Source organism: Nelumbo nucifera, chromosome 1 (genome assembly GCF_055504915.1).
Source record: "Nelumbo nucifera cultivar China Antique chromosome 1, China Antique-T2T, whole genome shotgun sequence".
Taxonomy (NCBI): Eukaryota; Viridiplantae; Streptophyta; class Magnoliopsida; order Proteales; family Nelumbonaceae; genus Nelumbo; species Nelumbo nucifera.
Window position 1 is genome coordinate 149,755,795 of NC_142649.1, and position 20,593 is coordinate 149,776,387.

Consider the following 20,593-nt stretch of genomic DNA (forward strand, 5'->3'; position numbering starts at 1 on the left):
AGTTCAAAACTAAAATGCCGAATTACCAGTTCGCAACCAACAACTCGAATCGGCATGTAACTGACTCTCGCGTAACCAACTCCAGAGGTCTCTCCAATAACTCCCGAATCCCTCAAGATCACGATAAGTTAACAAACCCCGACCTTTCTGTGATCACAATAAGCACTTATCCTCACTCTGCCAGAATCAAAGGAGGAGCGAGATAAGCCTTACCTATATACTGTTCCTTCGGAAGCAGAGCGAACTCCATCTACACATCCCAGATATCTTGGAACTCTCTCGTGTGCCCCACGAATACTCAACTATATAAAGGCTCCAACCCCGATGGCATGAGGTACGCGTGATTTCTCTACTCTCTAGCTATCTAGCTCTCTACATTCTCAAATCTATTTCAGCTCGTAACAGCTTACTAATTTAAGCATCGGAGCGACCTCGTCGGGCTAACCACCCCAAGTTCTCTAGTCTTATTTTGCAGATTTACCTACCTCGCCGTCCGACCGGAAGTCAGATCATCCTCCAGGAGGCGCAGTCAGATTGCACAACATCAGTCAGATCAAAGCTTTTACAAGAATTGAATTCTTGAGTTGTTCTTGTTCTCATTGCAGGTCGTGGAGGAACGGTGAACTGCGCCAACAACGGTTTTTCACGTTTGCATGTTTTCCGCGTCAACTCGGTCGACGAAATTCTACTCTAATTCGAGTTCTGCTCGACTGTTCCAGACTTCTAGGTACGAATATCTAGTAAGTATTCTTGATTCTTGAATTAATTCGACTTATTATTTGCAAACCGTTAATCTATAGTGAAGCAGAAATTAGGGCTTTTTCTGTTGGGTTTGATATCAAAATTATTGATTTTTCTTCGGATAAGAAGTCGCGGTATTCGATCGAGCCTTGGTCTTGTCATTAGGGCTCCTTCTTCCAGTGCAAATTGAGTTTTGCAGTCTCAATTAGGGTTTTCTGAAACGATGTTTTCTTCTGGGACTCCTTTAAGAAACCTTCCACCCCCAAGTTTGCAGTATTTCTCGTGAAATTTGACCTATCGTAGTATTTAACTTCTCTCTTTTTCTTTTTGCGTAGATTCAATTATCCCAAATCTATTATATTTGTTTCAGCAGTGCATTTTTTGAACTGCGTATTAGTAATTTGGGAGTTACACTCTACTAGGGTCAATTTTTTGTGGAGCTTATCTATTTTTTAAACTTGCTCCGATTGAATATATTGTTGGCAGTTTCAATACTTGGATGTGTTGTAGTTCGGCTTTCCTATTTTTGCTGTCTCTGAAGCCGGTCCTCTCTGGCGTCGAGAATCAGAAAAAAAGGAGCTTAATGTTTTTCTTTAACCTTTTCTCCTATTGGATAGAGTTTTTAGATTTCGTAGGTTTAGAAGATAGAGTCTGTTCTATGTACTTCTATTTTTTTTTTTTTTTTATATTAATCTTATTTTTTGTGCCTGTTCTTAAAAAATTTAGGAGAAGAGAAGATTAAGTTGACATTTAGAAGTTGCCTACCTGTAGATTGAGGATCATTTCATCTATTTTTTCCTTGGCATTCCAACCCCCAGAGGCGCAGATTTATATATTAGGTGGAATATTGTTGGAATTATTTTTTTTTATAGGCAACGAGAGATAAAATTTATATTACTAATGAAAGGTAAAGGGTAAGATAAGTATAAAGGAAGGGCAAAACTCCCTCAGACGGAACAAAGTAGTTCCACAGCCCTGTCCGCACCTGAAAGAAGGAAAGCACACCAAATCATAGGCAGGTGACAGAAGCAAACGCACTTAACTCAAGAAAACACCCTGCAGAGGTGAACCATACAAATAACCATCCCATCCTGCAAAAAGGATGACTTTCAAACAAATCCACCAGTATCAGACCTCCAGTCCAGTGATTTATCTTATTCACCTAGGAGTGGTATTCTCCAACTATCTTCTGCTTTTATCTGGCTAATGCCAAAATCATCAACCCGTTTTCCTGTATTGCCTATAACACAACGATATCCAAGTGAAATTCATTTGATGAATGTTTTGAAATAATATTAGAATCTGTGCCGATTTCATTATAGATGATGATTTTCTGCTTTATACAGATATGTACATGCCATATGGTTTTTTGTTGTCCCATAAGTTATTGGAACTTTCAATTTGGATATGGGTCTGATTTGTGTTCTTCTAAATGATGTGCTGAAAGAGCTCATAGAAGCGATGATGAGTCTGCAAACTTATGCCGGGCTTAGTTTAGTGGGGCACACTTGCTATAATTTATCATGCCTTCAGCAGTAGAGGTCAATTTTACCCAGCTATGGTGTATCTGTCCACACACAAGATCAGTTTGGTGCTTCTTTTAAATATGGGTCTGGTCGTCATGTGCATTTTGTGGCAGTTAATTAAGCACTTGTTCCTTGGGTCCCTCAGAGAAGCAGAAGTTGAGAGATTGAATGAACAGTCATGGAGGGAGATCATGGAAATCCTTTTTGTGATCACAATATTCCGACAAGATTTCTCTGTTATGTTTCTTGCAATGGTAACTGCTCTCCTGTTAATTAAAGCTTTGCATTGGTTGGCTCAGATGAGGTTGAGTACATTGAAAGTTTGAGACGACTCCATCTGTTCCCATGTTGTCTCATATCGGGATTGTGTCTTTCATGGGGTTCCTTCTTATCTTGGATAGTCTATTCTTGTACAGTTATATGAAACATTTGATACGGACATGGCAGGCTTCTGTTTCTATTTTCTTTTCATTTGAGTAAGTTGCATATGCTTATGCATTTCTTAGTAGTTATATACTTGAGATTAAAATGTTTCTTGCTATTGATTGTACATTAAGAGTATCTCTCTCCAACTATTTTGTCATTTTAAATTTTTATCTTAAAATAACTTACGTGCACTACAATAGTTATTTTCACTTTTCCCCTATACATGCCTCGTGTCTTTTTTGTATACATGCAATAGGCAGCATATTTATTTTAAAGAATTGCTTATGGACTTGACTTGGCTATCTATCCCTGTCTACTAAATAAGGGGTATGGAACTGATGGGGTGATTTGACCTGACCTCCTAACCAGGTGACACGCGACAGCTCAGCATGACAGTTTGGCCACAATTCGGCGTAATGAGCTCATTGAAATCCCAGCAGAATAGCTCGTCACAAGACAGCTCGCTACAGAACGGTTTGCTGTAAGGCAGCTCGCTATTGGAGCTCGCTACGAAGGAGCTCGTTACAAAGGAGCTTGCTATTGATTCACCCAGAGTCTTCGGGAAACTTGTTATCCGACAAGACCGTACCTGTCAGACTGCTCCCACGTCTCTTGTCTGGCGGCGCAGCACCTGCTAGTCCAGAGGAATGCGCCCACATCTCATGTCAAGCGGTGTCGTGCACGCCAGCTCTGTATAACGTCTCTCAACTGACAGGACCGTACTCTGCGACGATTACCTAAACCAGTCAAATCAGCTTGGCGAATAACGGCTGTAGCAGAGAATCAGAGGTAGTTACACCCAATTTGATAGAGCATCAGTATATGACGACCCTGATTTCCAAGGGGTGAGGGGACTAATTTTTTGAGTAAGTGTGCATCTCCACTCTTAGCTCATTTTCCTTTACAACTCTCTAAGCTCTCCACCGATTTCTAACTTATGCATCGGAGTGTTCCCGCCGGACGAGCTCCCCAGGAATCCTTCATCTTCTTCTCCTTCTCAGGTGCCGTCCATCGCCAAATAGGAGCGAGGTCCCTGCCAGCTAGGAGTGGCCAGATCGTGCTACATCATTTGGCGCCATCTGTGGGAAACGCTTCAAAAAGCCTCTCACCAAGCAACTTCAGTAAGACTTCAATGGCTTCCTCCAGCAACGCCGGACGAAGTGCCGACTAAAACACCTCCGGGGAACGACCTCATCTCCCTACCATTTGCATTGGCCAGTAAGTGCTCTACTCCCCTCGCCGGTAGAGACGACCTTTGCAGAACTATTAGTTCCCCCGGTGGCCAGACATAACCAATTGGATAACTTGGTACACTGCGTGCGAGCTATGCAAGCTCAAATGCAGCAGGTCCACCAGTTCCATCTGTACCAGCAGCAAATGCTCCAGTACTTCTACCAACATCAGTACCAGCAGCAGTTCCCACCGCTGCCTCAGCATCAACAGCAAGTTCCACATCGACACCCCGCTACGCAGCAGGCTCAGCCCCGCCATCGCAGCGAGTGTCTTCCTCGCCGAGGAGAGACCTCTCGAACTCAGAATCCTCTTGGGAGTCAGGTCTCATACCACGGTAGGAGGGAAAGACAACTTACTCCCCCCACCTCGCAGCCTGTAGTCAGGTCGAGGGACTCTCAGTCGATCAGACCTGCATCGCCTTAGCCCTCACAATTCGAGATTCTGCTCGCCAAAAATCAGTTCGAGGTCCTGGCCGCAGACTATAGACAAGGCCCTTCAGTTCACAGCCATCAGCAGCAATCCGAGCCCCACCCTGGGCCCATCGAGCTCGGCAACACAGAAGCAAATAGTACTAACTCCGAGCCAGCGAAGTAGCGGAGATGCCGCTGAGCTCGCCGAACTGCCACTCACAACCTGCCCGAGCTCAAGGGTAAGGGGGAGGTGAGCTCGGACGAAGTTAAAGCCACTCCACTCCTCTCAGTGTCGTCCCCCCTGTCTCCAGAACTTCTAGTCGTCTCTATGCCAAAGGACTTCAAGCTTCCTCCCTTGGACAAGTATGATGGATTGTTCGATCCAAATGACCATATCGATGCCTTCGAGTCGTAGATGCACTTAGCAAGGGCCAGTGAGTCCTGCATGTGCATGGCCTTCTCAACAGCCTTCAAAGGAGTAGCCCACACGTGGTACAAGAACCTCGTGCCTGGATCAATAAAAAGCTGGGCGCAGTTCGTGCAAGTCTTCACCTCTCATTTCGTCACCAGCAAGCGGTGCCCGAGAACCCAGGAGAGCCTCATCGGCATAGTTTAGAGGGAAGGAGAGTCCATTGGGAGTTACATCAAGCGTTCAATGACGCTTGTTTGCAGATACCTGACTTGGACCCCGCAGTGCGGCTTACAGCAGCCAAGAGAGGCATCACGCACAAAGAGTTCAAGTGGCACGTGGTGGTCAATCGGCCCAAGACTGTAACCGAGTTCCTCACACTTGCGGACCAGTTCATAGGAACGAGGAGGAGATCAACCAGAAAAATGAAAGTGTGCCTAAAAAGAGGAAAAGAGAAACTGAGTCCTCGACCCACGGGGACAACAAGAAGAAGAAAGACCCAGCTCGGGGGGCAAGACCAGGTCAGCCTTTCCAAGCCCCTCCAGCAGAAAGAACTGACTATACACCCTTGAACGTGAAGTGGTCGAGATCCTTATGGCGATCAAAGATGCCTCGTATGTGAAGTGGCCACCCCTACTGAAAGGGAAACCCAATGTAAGAAATAAGAATATGTATTGTAGTTTTCATAAAGGTCACGATCATAGTACCAAGAATTGTAAGAACCTCCGCAACGAGATAGAAGAGCTCATCCATCGCGGATACTTAAGAAACTTTGTACATAACAGTAATAATAAAGCAGGTCGGCAGGGGGAGCAAGGTAGAGATGCTCCCGAGCCCAGCAGTAGGCAAGCAGAGCAGCCGTAGAGGTAGGCCCCTGAAGAGAGACTAGTTCGGGGGACTATTCATGTGATCGTCAGAGGTTTGATCGTCGCGGGCTGCACTTCAGCTACAACTCGGATTTCAACTCAAGAGTTTGGAAGGGGGGAGAAGAACCCCCCGAAGCGGCCAAGGACAGAAGACCCGATCTTCTTCACTAAGGACGACGAGCGCGGGGTCCACTACCCGCACGATGACGCGCTCGTCGTAATGATAAGGATTAATGACTTGGAAATCAAGCGCGTCCTCGTCAACTCCGGCAGTTCGACAGATATTCTTTTCAAGGCAGCATTCGACAAGCTTCATCTCCAAGAGAGCGACCTCAAGTCTGCAAGTACTCCTTTAGTAGGCTTCAGCGGAGAGGAAGTCAGGCCCCTGGCGAAAATCACAGTACCTGTGGAAGTCGGCACCTGGCCTAGCATAGTGAGGTTAACCATGACTTCTTGGTGGTCACAACTCCCTCCTCGTACAACGCCATAATAAGATAGCCCATCACCCACACTCTACGTGCGGTGGTCTCCACCTATTATTTGGCAATGAAGTTCCCCACAGACTTCGGAGTTGGGATAGCGCGAGGCAATCAGCTCGAGTCTCGCAAGTGCTACGTCACCGCCCTCAAAAGGAAACCCAAGGTGGCCGACGACCTTGAGCTGGAGTGACCTACGGAGCAATACGAAGAGCGAGCTGCACCTACAAAAGAGACTGTTCCCGTGCCCAATTCGGCGGAGGACCCAGATCTAACACTCCAGATCGGCTTTTTAGTCCAGGAGCCCCTGCGATCTCAATTGGTAAGTTTTTTACTTCAAAATTTAAATGTTTTTGTGTGGTCCGCGGTAGAGATGCCCAACATAGACCCTAGCATCTTAACTCACAGGCTAAATACTGACCCTGTAGTTAGACCCATTAGACAAAAGAAACACAACTTAGCCCTGGAGCACTAGAGAGTAGTTGACGAGGAGGTCGGGAAGCTCCTCGCAGCCGACTTTATCAGAGATGTCCATTACCCGAGCTGGGTAGCCAACCCAGTCATAGTAAAGAAGGCCAACGGTAAATGGCGCATGTGCGTCGATTATACCGACCTAAACCGAGCTTGTCCGAAGGATTGCTTCCCACTCCCAAAGATTGACCGCCTAGTGGACGTGACCTCAGGGCATGAGTTGCTAAGTTTCCTGGACGCCTACTCGGGCTATAACCAAATAAGAATGGTCCTAGCGACGAAGAAAAATAGCTTTTATAACTGAACTAGGCCTGTACTGTTACAAGGTCATGCCCTTTGGATTGAAAAATTCCGGGGCTACCTTCCAAAGACTTGTAAATAAGTTGTTTGAGCCGTTGATCGGCAAGAAAATAGAATGTTATGTAGATGACATGATCATCAAAACTCAGTTTTCACATGATTTAATAAAAGATTTGCATTCTGTTTTTGAAATTTTGCATAAGTTTAATATGAAACTAAACCCAAACAAGTGTGCCTTCGATGTCACATCGGGTAAATTCCTACGGTACATCGTCAACTGGCGCGGCGTTGAGGCCAACCCAGAAAAAATTAAGGCAATCCTAGATACGAGACCCCCCCGGAAATTGAAGGAGCTTCAGAGGATGAATGGCCATATAGCCGCTCTAAGCCGCTTCATGTCCAAATCGGCAGATCGCTGCCTACCTTTCTTTAAGGCATTTAAAAGCAAAGGCTTTGAATGGACCGAAGAGTGCCAACTCACGTTTGACGAGCTCAAAAGGTACCTTGCCAGTATCCCAGTCTTAACCCGACCCGAGGAGGGTGATGTTTTGGAGTTGTACCTCTCTGCAAGTGACGAGGTGGTCAACTCGATACTGATAAGAGAAGTAGATCGGGTCCTGCGACCTATCTACTATGTTAGCAAAGTGTTGCAGGGTGTAGAGACGAGGTATCTAGAGATCGAAAAGTTGGCGTACGCGCTAGTCATTGCAGCTCAGAAGCTCCGTCCATACTTCAAAGCTTATACTGTCGTCGTCCTCACCAATAAGCCTCTAAGGCAAGTCTTGCTCAAGCCCAAGGTCTCCAGTAGGTTGACAAAGTGGGCCATTGAACTCAGTGAATACGACCTCCAATACAAGCCGCAAACTACTATCAAGGCCCAAGACTTAGCTGACTTTGTCGTGGAATGCACTTTCAGCATCGAAGTCCTCAGGCCGATCGAGCCTGAGGCCCCCAGGTTGGATGAGCCCAAGGTTCCCTGGCCGTTTGGGCTCGAGCACCGTGAGGTAGCAACCAGTGCGGCTTCTCTCCTCGTTAGATCGAACTGAGCTGGGATGAGGAGCCCTGGATCCTTCACGTGGATGGCTCGTCCAACCAGCAGGGCAGCAAAGCTGGAACCGTTCTGTATGGGCCAAGCGAGGTGAAACTGGAGTATGCGTTATGCTTTGAGTTCGCGACGTCCAACAATAAAGCGGAGTACGAGGCGTTAATAGCCGGGCTAGCTCTAGCAAATGAAATGAAAGCCAAGCACATCGTCATCTGTAGTGATTCTTAGCTCGTGGTCAACCAAGTTACAGGTGAATATGAGGCTCACGAGCCAACCATGATTGCCTATTTTGCCAAAATAAGAGAGGCTCTACTCAACTTCCTATTACACTTCATCAATCAAATCCTGAGATCAGAGAACGTTGAGGCCGACGCCCTGTCCTGGTTAGCCAGCACCAGTGATAATACCATGAGAACCGTGTACATAGAAAATTTGCCTCGGTCTAGCATTCTTGGGGGGCAGGGGAGGTCGGTCCTGTCGAGCAAGCAGAGTCGAGCTGGATCGACCCGCTCGCGAGCTTCTTGTTGCACGGGACCCTCCCTGCAGATCGTAATGCCGCCAGAAGGGTAGCATGCCATGCGGCCAAATACGTCATGATAGATGAATGGCTGCACCGAATGTCTTACACGCTCCGCTCTTTGCGTTGCTTGTGACCTTCCAAGGCCGAGCTCGTGCTCCGCGACACTCATGAGGGCCTATGCCGTGGACACTTGGGGGGCAGGTCTCTTGCCCAGAAAGCGCTACGACAGGGATACTACTAGCCAATGATGTAGGCAGATGCGATTGAGCTCGTCAGAAGATGTGACAAGTGCTAGAAGCACGCTAACATCCACCACTAGCCTGCCGCTGACCTGAAGTATCTCACCAGTCCGTGGCCTTTCGCATAGTGGGGGATCGATATACTCGGACCATTTCCGCCAGCGGCAGGGCAGAGGAGGTTGTTAGTGGTGGCAGTTGATTATTTCACTAAATGGGTAGAAGTTGAACCTCTCACAATGATCGCAACGTGGAATGTGTAGAACTTCTTCTTGAAGAATATAGTGTGCCGTTTCGGACAACCCTGGGTACTGATATTTGACAATGGTAAGCGGTTCGAAGATATTAAATTCCAGAACTGGTGCAAAGATATGGGAATTCAACAAAACTTCACCTTGGTGGTGCACCCTCAAGAAAATGATCAAGCAGAGGTCACGAATAGAGCCATTCTTTGTGGACTGAAGGCATGCCTCGACCGAGCTAAGGGACTATGGGTAGACGAGCTACCCAGTTTACTATGGGCTTATCGGACCACGGTAAAGACCGCAACAGGTGAGACCCCCTTCAACCTCACTTATGGCACAGAAGCAGTCATCCCAGCCGAGATCGAGGTTCCCACGCTACGTCTAGAAGTGTACGATGACAAAGCAAACGAAGGCGAGCTACGCACCAACCTCGACCTACTTGATGAGGTATGGGACCTCGTGTACATTAGGACCACGGCCTACTACCAGAGAGTAGCTCGGTACTATAACTCCAAGGTTAAGAAGCGGAACCTCCGTGTCGGAGACCTGGTTCCTTGTAAAGTTATGGTGCTTGAGCTAGGTGTTGGTAAGCTCGGGCCAAATTGGGAAGGACCCTACGGAGTAAAGCGGGTGATCGGGGAAGGAACGTATGAGCTCAAAACCCTAGAAGGGAGACAAATACCTCGGGCATGGAATATTGTCAACTTAAGGCAATATTACCTGTAATCGCCGAGCAGAGTGGACTACAAGTCGCTCCCAGAGCCTAAGAGCCAAAATGTCGAGCAAACAAAAGACCTCGGCACTATAAGACCCAGTCATCTCTTCGGCATGGGCGAATTCCAGAAGGGGGTGGACCATAGTCTCTCCCAGAGCCTAAGGGCCAAAATGCCGAGCTAACAAAGACCTCGGCACTATAAGACCCAATCGCCTCTTCGTCATGGGCGAACTCCAGAAGGGGGTGGACTGTAGTCGCTCCCAGAGCCTAAGGACCAAAATGCTGAGCTAACAAAGACCTCAGCACTATAAGATCCCGTCGCCTCTTCAGCATGGGCGAACTCTAGGAGAGTGGACTATAAGTCACTCCCCCAGCCTAAGGGCTAAAACGCCAAGCTAACGAAGACCTCGACACCATATAAGACCTAACCGCTTTATCAACATAGGCTAAGTATTAGTACCAAAGGCACATGCAGCTCGGGTGTGAATCTTGTGATGCATAGCCCGCCCCGGTATACAAGTTGGACCTGTTAGGGACAACCGACTTCAACTTCAGTAACCCAGGTGTAGACAAGTCGGGCATATGCCTTACTATGTTGCTCACCCCGGTGTACATCCTAAAATCACCCCTGCTAAGTACGGGGAGACAGCTCGGGGTGACGATAGTCAAGAAACCCTTCGGGTACTTAGCCCTAACATTTCGAGTGAAATAGTCACTTCGGCAAAAGAGTAAATCACATAACACTTAGCAAAAAAAGAGAGGAACATTTCATTACTAGTTCTTATAAACAAAAAAAGGGCCTAACAGCCCGGGAGAGTACATCAACTAGGGCCTGAAGTCTCTCCATTGACATGGAGGAAGGGCCAAAGCTATCCGGCTCCCGAAGTGGAAGCCAAATTACCGAAGGCTTCCCGAGCCTCTAGAGATCGTCCCTCGAGGAAACCCCAAGCGCCCCCCGAGCTCGAGGGGACCTTGCCCTGGTTACCGTCCCATGGGTACCCAGACATTATTGGAGAAGACAGGGGACTCACCAGAAGAAATGAATTGAGAAAGCGACGCGAACGGGGAGAGCTCGAGTAAACACGACGAAGGCATGACCTCAAAACCAGAAGCAAGGCAAGTTGGCGTAAAAAATGAGGCATGGGGCCTTCCTATTTATAGCCACTATGCCTGAAAGCCAACGGCTCCGATTAAAGTGAATCCAACGGCTCCCAATAAAGACGGTCGCACATCTTCCGAAACTGAAGGCAGTTTGATGCGTTTTTTGGTGCCCAAAAAACCTGAAAATCACACGTGGCCGGTCAGAGCAATTTGAATTGTGGGTCAAATCCACCCGTCATTTCGTGAACTCCCCGCACTAGAGCAAAACCCTTAGCCCGAGGAGTGGGGGGCAATTGATGGGGGGTGATTTGACCCGACCTCCTAACCAGGTGACACGTGGACATGACTCGACGTAAGCAACAACTCAGCATGACAGCTTGGCCACAACTCGGCGTAATGAGCTCGTTGAAATCCCAGCAGAACATATCGCCACAAGACAGCTCGCTATTGGAGCTCGCTACGAAGGAGCTCGCTACAAAGGAGCTCACTATTGATTAACCCAGAGTCTTTGGAAAACTTCTTATCTGACAAGACCGTACCTGTCATACTGCTCCCACGTCTCTTGTTTGGCAGTGCAGCACCTGCCAGTCCAGAGGACTGCGCCCACGTCTCACTTCAAGCGGCGTCGTGCACACCAACTCTGCATAACGTCTCTCAACTGACAAGATTGTACTCTGCGACGGTTATCTGCACCAGTCGAATCAGCCTGGCGAATAACGGCTATAGTAGAGAATCAGAGGCGGTTACACCCGATTTGATAGAGTATTAGTATATAAAGGCCCCGATTTCCAAGTGGCAAGGGGATTAATTTTTTGAGTAAGTGCGCATCTCCAGTCTTAGCTCATTTTCCTTTACAACTCTCTAAGCTCTCCATCGAGTTCTAACTTAAGCATTGGAGTGTTCTCGCCGGACAATCTCCTTGGGAATCCTTCATCTTCTTCTCCTTCTCAAGTGCCATCCGTCGCCAGGTAGGAGCGAGGCCTCTACCAGCTAGGAGTGACCAGATCACGCTACATCAGGAACAAATTCATGGATGCTTTTGGAAGCCCAAGGAAAAGTTTATTGGCTAGAAGTAGCATAATGTTCCATCCAAAAACATCCATGAATTTGTTCCACTTCCATGAGGAATTAAGGTCCAGTTTAAGACCTTGGCCTCATGTACACCTGCATTTCTATGCATGGAAATTATATATTCAATGCATATTTAAATATCCTATATATGTGAAAAAATTGGTAGAAAATAAATAATTAAAAGGTAAATGTGCGGAAGCAAATTTACCTCAAGAAGGTAAGATCATGAAAACTGAGGAGCTTCAGATGTTTGATTAATGGAAAAAGAAGCAGAGCATTTCCATGGGTGAAGTAGGGTAAATTTCTTAAATTACTCTTATGGTTTAGCTAATTGATTAAGTGTATCTTTACTGTTTGAAAATTGACTAACACTATCCCTGTTGTTTCTGACAATTGACTAATATTTCCCTTATTGTTAGTGCGCTAAAAAATAAAAAGACAATTTTACCCTTTATTTTTCTTTAAATTTTCAAAATTAAATAAAATAAAGGAAAAAAACATTGGTACATCAAAATCCTAACCACATTTATGGGGACAAATTTGATTTTAATTGACAAGAATCCTGGACTCTGTAATTAGAGAAGAGCATGTTTCCCATTTCACCCAATTACAGCTGCTGTCAAGAGGAAAAGAACTTGCCTTTGTGCAGTAACAGAATGACAAAAGTGGAAGCGATTTGGAAGGATTCGGAGACGGAACAGTTGCAGTAGAAAACTTGTATTATGTGTTCTGAGAAAACCTCTCTCGACCTGTACTCTCCTCTCCCCCCCTCCCCCTTTCCTGTTTCTTTTTCGTCATGGCAGTCAGCCATTTGGAGACGGAATCGTAGAAGGTCCTGCCTTTCCCTAAATCCAACAGGTGTTTAGAGACCACCAACAAAAATAGCACCTGTTCAAAGGAGGTGGGCTTCCAGAATTCATAAAAAACTTCTCCTTGGGAGACTGAGCAGAATTATAGAAAAAGTGGTGGGATCAAAGAAACAAGCCATGGTATCGAATTCCATGGGAGACTGAGCAGAATTCATAAAAAAATTCTTCTTTATAATACTGAATCTATTAGCAAAATTTCACCTCAGGTGTCGATTGAAGACCCATTAAAGCAGCTTGGAACGACGAGAAGACCTCCTCCAAAGTATAACTTCTCGCGAAACCAGATTTCCTATGGCGTTGTTTCCTACTCTAGTTTTTGAGCTTCGAATTCCGAAGCCCAAAGTCCTCCTTCCTGTTCAGCTCTTCCTTCTCCCTGAAGGCGTACGGCAAGCTCTTACCTCTCTATAGTAAGCATCGCTACAAAGCTCTGCAACTTTGCTCGGGGCATTTGTGCATACGCCATTAATGGAGCTCGAATTTTGACAGAAACTGTAGAATTTCGAGCACTGCTGTCGCAAAATGGAGTTGTTCTCTATGATCCTTGAAGTCAACTCAATCAGCCGTTCATGGCATCCTCGAACGCTGCTGTCGCAAAATGGAGTGTTGGAACGGGAGGGCAACTCAGATCAGCCGTTCGATTTCCAGGCAAGCCAGAGTTAATTCATAACCTTCTTCTTCGATAGGGTAATATTGGATTTTGAAAAAAATTATAGGTCACGTGAGATCACGTGTATGTGTATGAATTGTGACGAAATATCCTAACGATATCAACCAATTACACTTAAAATTAAAATTAAAATAGTAAGGGTATAGTTAGTTTACACTTAAAATTAAAATTAAAGGTGCATTTACTAATACATGTTAATTGCACCGTAAATCTAGATATCAACCAATTACATTAAAGTTTTCATACATTTAATTGGGTGTATTTTGCCATCACATTTAACCAATGTCTTTTGTTGTAGGTGCAGAGGCGGTTTATAGGGGGGCTACTAGTAGATTAGGTGGGGGTTATAAATTCAAATTTCTGAAGAGCAATACAGTCTACCTATCCCTTTTATAACCTACTTTCTCTCTACCTTAATTTTCAGAAAAAAGGACTTGCCTTAATTTAATTTTACCTTAATATCCAGAAATACAGACTTATTTTTTTTATAACCCACTCTCTCTACCTTAATTTCAGAAATAATTTACCCAAAAACTAATTAAAAACCTATTTCTGCAACCATTTCAACATGAGGTTCTCACCGGTATTATTAGATATAAATTTTAATTTATTTTAAGTAACTTTGATGCTTTCACTAAAAAATACGTTCTCAATTTCTTTTTTTCTATATAATAATTTAATTTGTCTAAGCTCTTGCAACGCATATTAACTTCTTCCTTCAATTTTAATCTCCCAATTATTCAATAAAGAATTATTCAAAATTGTTTCCTTGCCATGAGCACGGGCCCTTTCTGCTAGTATATATATTAAGTTGAAATGTGTACGTAAGAAGGCCTAAGGATGAAGGAAATGGAACTTAATAGTATTTTTTGCCTTTCTTTCTTAGAAATTACAAGAATGCTACTCTATCAATTCTCTTGCTTTTTTTCTTTCAAATTACAAGAATGCTACTCTCTCCTACTAACTCTCTCTCCCTCTTTTTTTCTTTTAATTTACAATAATGTCATCTCTCTCTCTCCTTATAAATTACAAGAATGTCACTCTCTCTCCAACTGAAGGAGACCTCAGCTCGGCATCTTGGCTGCTAGGGGACATGCAATCAAAGGTAGTCGGGTTCGAGCTAAGTCGAGTTCGAACCTCTGAGCTCAAGCTCAAGTCTCTAATTCGAATCGAGCTCGAGCTAGACGATACCTCGACCACTAAGGGAGACCTTGGCTCGGCACCTCGATCACTGAGGGAGATCTTGGCTCAACACCTTGACAACTAAGGGAGACCTCAGCTCGGCACCTTATCAATTAAGGGAGACCTCAACTTGGCACCTTGTCAACTAAGGGAGACCTTAGCTCAACACCTCGCTTGCTAGGAAACCTCCTCTCGACACTTCAGCCGTTGAGGGAGACCTCGGTTTGGCACCTCAGCAATTGAGGAAGACCTCGGTTGCTTGAGGGACTTGAAATCAAAGGTAGCTAAGTTCGAAGTTTCGAGTTTTTGACTCGAGTTAGACTCGAGCTCAATCTCAAATTTGACACCTCAGTAATTGGGGGACCTCGGCTCAAAGCCTCGTTTGTTTAAAAAACTTGTAATAAAAAATAACTAAGTTCAAACTTTTGAGCTTTTGATTTGAGTTGGAATCAAGCTCGATCTCAAATCTCTAATTCCACTCGAGCTTGAGCCTAATATGAGCGAGTCCCTACAACGCGGGGCCCCATATGCTCTCCCTTTCGCAAAATGTAATCTTCTTGTAGCCAGAATGTGTGTCATAATAAACTCACACGTGCATGTCATCTAGACTATACATTACGTGAGAGCAACCCAATCATGTTAAGAGAGAGCAGTCCGATCGCATCCCAGTGAACAATCCCAATGATAGTTCATTGCATGACACACACGTGTCCATAATTTTGTCTCCCTCCGCTCAAACTCTCATCTCTTTCTTTCTTTGATACTCTCTATGCCTCCCTTTCTCTCCCTCTTTGTTCTTTTTGTTTTCTTTGTTCCGGCGAAAGAACTCCATGGAGAACTTGCCTGGCCTCCGATGCGCAGGATGCGGCTCCGGAGCTTGTGGACTCGCTGAAATGGCACGGATTATACAGACCATCAAGGGTTTTGTTTACGATCAAGGAAGACAGAGAAGATGCGGAGTCTCAGAAATCATCGGCGGAGAGGAAGCTGAAGAAGAGGCAGTCTTTGGAAGACTGGAGGAACCAGCGTCAGGTTCGCTGCTCTCAAGCACGCTCCGATGTCGTTCAGCTTCTCAACCTCGGACACCATGAACGTGCTATCCTTGGTGTAAGTTCCCTGCCAAATAACTTTCTCTCTCGCTCCCTCTCAACTCATCAAACTCCTCTTCAATTGCCCATGACGCCATTGCTTGATGTCTCATCTCTCATGTCACCTTTGAACAGGTTGAGCATGTGATCAAAGACCAGAACATGCTGGACGTGTTTGTTATGATTGAGGGATACTGCAATCTCCTGATAGAAAGGATCGTCCTCATTGAGAACAACAAGTGAGTTTTCTTCTCATCACTTTCAGTTGTTTAAGATTTGGTATTGATCAGATGGTCTGGGTTGTTGCTAGATAAACAGTACAACAGTTTGGTTAATTTTGACTTCTGAGCTCTCGTTTTTTTGATGCACATGTTTGTTTCACCTCTCTACAGAGAATGACCTGATGAGTTGAAGGAGGCGATATCAAGTTTGATTTTTGCTGTTTCAAGATGTGGCGAGTTTCCAGAGCTCCAAGAGATACATGCGGTCTTCACTTCACGATTTGGGAAGGAATTTGCTGCACGAGCTGTTGAATTAGGCAACAGTTGCGAGGTGAATCCCATGGTAGGGCTGTGGTGCTCATTTCAAGGTTGCTGTCTTCTTCACTTTTACAAAAAATCTTCAACTACATAGCTCTTGTATATTGATGAAAATCGTCTGTCCATGGTTTTTGTAGATGATACAGAAGATGTCCACACGATCGCCAAATACGGAGAGCAGAATGAAGGTGCTAAAAGAAATTGCTACCGAGAACGGGATCACTCTGTATCTTGAGGAAGTTTCTTCTGATGCTACCAAGGTGCGTAGATTATTGTGTTAATTAGTGTTAAGAGAACCAGAGATACAGTTTAATCTTGGCATATGTATAACTGTTTTTTTTTTTTTTTAATATTCTCAGTAGGAGAAATTGGAGAGGAATCAGAGGAAGAATCATCCCAAGCAAGGCCCATCTTCTAACTTAGATGATGCTGGGCTTGGAGAGAAGACACATAATTTTGTAGAGGAGAAAGAAAAGGATGAGCAGTTCACTCCAAGATCAATGAAATCAGGAAGTACAGAGATGTTGCCACTGCAGCACAAGATGCTTTTGAATAAGCAGCTTTTGCAGCAGCAGTAACTAGAGCCGCTGTAGAGCTCTCTAGGTCTGAATCTCGTGACAGTGGCGGTGGTGAAATCGCTTTCAGTTCGAGGAGGGCGGTGTCAGGGAGAGAGAGAATGAGCGAGCCAGAGAGAAGGGGGAGACAGGGAGAGAGAGAGAGAGGTTGAGAGGGGGACACCGTTCACGACGCCTTGTGGTTCCTTCTCCACCTCGTGAGGTGCAAAGGAGCGTAGGTCTGGCAAATCAGCGCCCCATAGGGCGTGCCCCACATCTTCTCTTTGGAATGCATACTCTCATTCTCCTCTTTGTTCTTCTCAGATTTGTTAGTTCTTCTCTGTTATGGGTTTTTGTTTTTTGGTTGTTTTCTTTTGCTTTTGTTGGTTGATTTGTTAGTTCTTCTCTGTTATGGGTTCTGTTTTTAGGTTGTTTTCTTTTCCTTTTGTTGGTTGGTAGGCGTTGCAGTGGCTTCCTTCTCTGACGGAGATGGCTTTATATCTAGTGCATGGTAAGGGTTGCAATTCGTCTGTTGGTTGTTCCCTTATTGACACTGTGGTTACTGTGATTCATGATGCCAATGGTGACACACAGTGGTTACTGTGGTTCATGGTGCCAATGGTGACACACACGCACATAGAGAGAGAGAGAGAGAGAGTCTACTCTTCGTTCTTCTTTGAATTGGCATGACGGCACCAACGAGAGATACTTTAAGCTTCTTTGAGGTAAGTCGTAGCCCTAAAGTTTCTGCATTTCTTTTGTCTCTCTTCCAAATGTATATGAGAAACATTCGTCTGCTTAGGGATTTTGGTTCTTACAAATTTTCTACGTATTGGTGCCATGGGGGCCTTCGAAGGTTCCTATTTGAGTTATGATCCCTAATTACACCTCCAATGCATTGAAGTCTATGTGAACCACGACTCTGGTGTTTCAATTGCTACTTGATACCTTTTGTTGTTTGTGTCCAGGGATTCCATTTTCCCTGGATCTGGAGTCAGGGCTCTTTCTTTGAGCTTTATCAAATTTATTCCTTCATCTAGACCAACTGTTTTGCGACCTTGTAGAGTTTAGCTAGCAGTGAAGCTACTACTATAATGGATTCTTGTTGTGCAACCTTGAATCCCAATGCCCATCCTGTAGAAGTTAGGAAAGGGCTTATTAATGCATACCAAGTTGGCGAAGAGTTTGAGAGCTAATAATGGAGATAGAAAAATCAAAACTGGCATTGCTTTCTCTGTTCTTTGGGATATCAATAACGATATTGTGGTAAGTAATGCAGTACATAGCTCATTTCCTTCTTCAATAAACTAATTAAATACGTGCTTGTTTTCTTCATATTTATCACAATTACCCAAAAAATAGGTCACTTTCAAATTCTAGAATAGTTAAATTCTTCATTTTATGTCCAAGTTGAACATAGAATTGGTATTGATTTTCATGGATCCTTTCCTGGGTTGCAATTTTTTGTGATTATATGATTAAATTGCCAAGAAAAGTGATCAAATTAAAGGTTCCTTTCTACTCAGATTATTTTATCTGAATATTCTCTCACCCTTTCATTTATGTTTTGACTTCAAAGTGAGACAACCCAAGCACCACTATGTGGGAGGCAGAAGGTAGACCAAAAGAAAGATGCTTATAGGCTGACCTGTGAGACCCACCTCGGAAAGACAGAAGCGGCTGCACTTTAACCCTCCTAAATGGGCACATAGGTACAATCCTGGGTCAAGACTAGTCTGGATGCAAAATGTAAGGCCAGGCCTAAAAACTTGCTAGGCCAGATGGGATGAGCTTCTCCACCAAGTTTGGGATGACAGCCATTAGTTTTTAAATTTATTTGTCATTTTAAATACAATAGATGGATTCTGATTAAATTTAAATTCATGATATCAGATTTCATAACAGATTTGAATCTAAAGGTTTGGTAATTGGATCTTAGATGGGGATGTAGCTGGATCGAATCTGTTTACATCCTTCCATCGGAGCACTTTAAAATGGGAATGAACAAAAGAGAGTTTGGTTTGTCATTTGTATACAATGCACTAGCATTTTGAGTATCACCTCATGGTATTATGTTTATTTCTTTCATTTGAATGCATATGTATTCATAAGGGTGTGTTTACATGTAGATGCATGATAAACTGAGCAGGTTTAACAGGTTATGATTTATTTCATTTTCTTTTTTCAGGTCAACTGTGCAGAAACATTGCAAAGTTTGTTGGTGAAACTCTGAATAGTAAGTGATGTATGATGTCTTGTACATAAGGGTGTCAATGGACCGGTTTTGGATTGGACCCCCTCTAGTCCAAAATCAATTTGGACAGACCAACAAGACATGTTGGTCCATAATATTTATTAGATTGGATTGGTAACAAATTTATATTGGATTGGGTTGGATTAAGCCAATATCAATGGACCGGGTTTGGGTTGAAACCAATCTAACTGTAAAGAATCTACAGGTTCTGCTTGATCAAATCTCATTTCTTCATTTTCTCTTTCTATTTATTTGTTTGATTATCTATTTATTCCCTTTAAATAGAGATTTTGAATTCGTTGGAAGGGTCAAAATTATCTTCTAATCTAATATTCTAGGACAACCAGTCTATTGAAAAGCCTTTTTTTTAGAATGTATACTTGTGATTTCCATTTTGAGTTCGTGGTTTGGGTTTGTGCCTTGTGGGTTTATGTTGAGCCAATAAAATATAATTTTGTATGTCTTAAATTCATAATTCAGTTAATCGCGACTCAGGTTTTAGTTTTAGGCTGAACAATTTTAGTTCATGACATATATAATGACATGAGTTCCATGTGCTTACAAGTATGTTTTTGTGGGCACGTGAACTATACTAATGGACATTCTAGACCAAGCTACTTGTCCAGACAAAAGGAGAAAGTTCAAAATTATTGGATAATGGTACGTTGGTACCACTATGTGCTGGAACCATATTCAGGAAACTTGGGGATCCCACCTTTGGTTCTATTCATTTTGTAATTAAATATGCAAGAAAGTAAAAATTAGGAATGTTAATTGAGATTGAGTTTTTCTTTTCTTTTTTATTGATATCAATATTTTATATAAGAGTGAAAGAATTTGTAGGGACAGGATAAAAAATTCGGTTTTTTAGAAAAACGAAATTGATCACCTAGCAGTTCCCAGTTTTTTTCGACCCAACCATCTGGTCCGGTTTTGAAAACCATGCTTACATATATAGGTTTGTTTTGTGTCCTTTGAGGGCTTTCTGCAGTGGCTTCCAACTAAGCCCCTTTTGGGTGAAAACCCCAGAAAGCCAAAAAACAAGTGTTGTTGAACTGGGGACTGGACATTAGAGGTAAAGCTAAAGAGGTATTTTGAAGCGGATCAATCAATGCAGTTCAATCAGCACAGAAACCCTCTCAAACGGGCTCCATGATTGTTCACATAAATTGTTTTCTCTAGACTTCAAATATCACCTAATTGTTTCAGGGAAGAATGAAGAATTCATATATAGGCAATGAATGAATACCACTATGTCAGAGCTTGAGAGCAACCATCCCAACAAATAAACAATTGACTAGAAAACTACTTGAACCTCGGTAGGGGGACCCATGAAGGAAGTTGCAAAAGCATCATGGGGCCTGGGGGTTGGCCACAATATTTAATTGGCAAACTGTAGACTGTAGAGAACGATAAAACTTGTTGCTCTCTTGGATTTTGAGAGAGGGAAAGTTGGTTAATGGGATTTTGATTCCCATTGACTAAGAATCACATGCTCTTTTTTCAGATTTATATGGGAACAGGGAAAGTTTATTTTCTTGGGTATCACTTACTTTGGGTATCCATCTCCTAGGTGGGTAAATAACTTTTCCACCTTGAGGGGAAGTTGCTAATACTTAAATGAGACAAAAATGCCCTTTATAATAATG

General features: G+C 43.9%; 1 long non-coding RNA gene across 13 annotated transcripts; it reads left to right on the forward strand.

Annotated features, from left to right (window-relative positions):
- Positions 1 to 359: 359 nt before the first annotated feature.
- LOC104606560 (uncharacterized) lies at positions 360 to 19,258 on the forward strand. Of its 13 annotated transcripts, XR_016080385.1 has the most exons (9): positions 379 to 727; positions 2,088 to 2,743; positions 3,063 to 15,616; positions 15,733 to 15,836; positions 15,990 to 16,161; positions 16,274 to 16,396; positions 16,496 to 17,415; positions 18,270 to 18,402; positions 18,879 to 19,258. It is a non-coding gene; the product is annotated as an uncharacterized LOC104606560 (long non-coding RNA). The 13 variants fall into 13 exon arrangements; XR_016080379.1 differs by having other exon boundaries at positions 364 to 727; positions 3,063 to 13,067; positions 13,147 to 15,616; positions 16,496 to 19,258; XR_016080382.1 differs by having other exon boundaries at positions 373 to 727; positions 16,496 to 17,018; positions 17,150 to 19,258.
- The last annotated feature ends 1,335 nt before the right edge of the window (positions 19,259 to 20,593 follow it).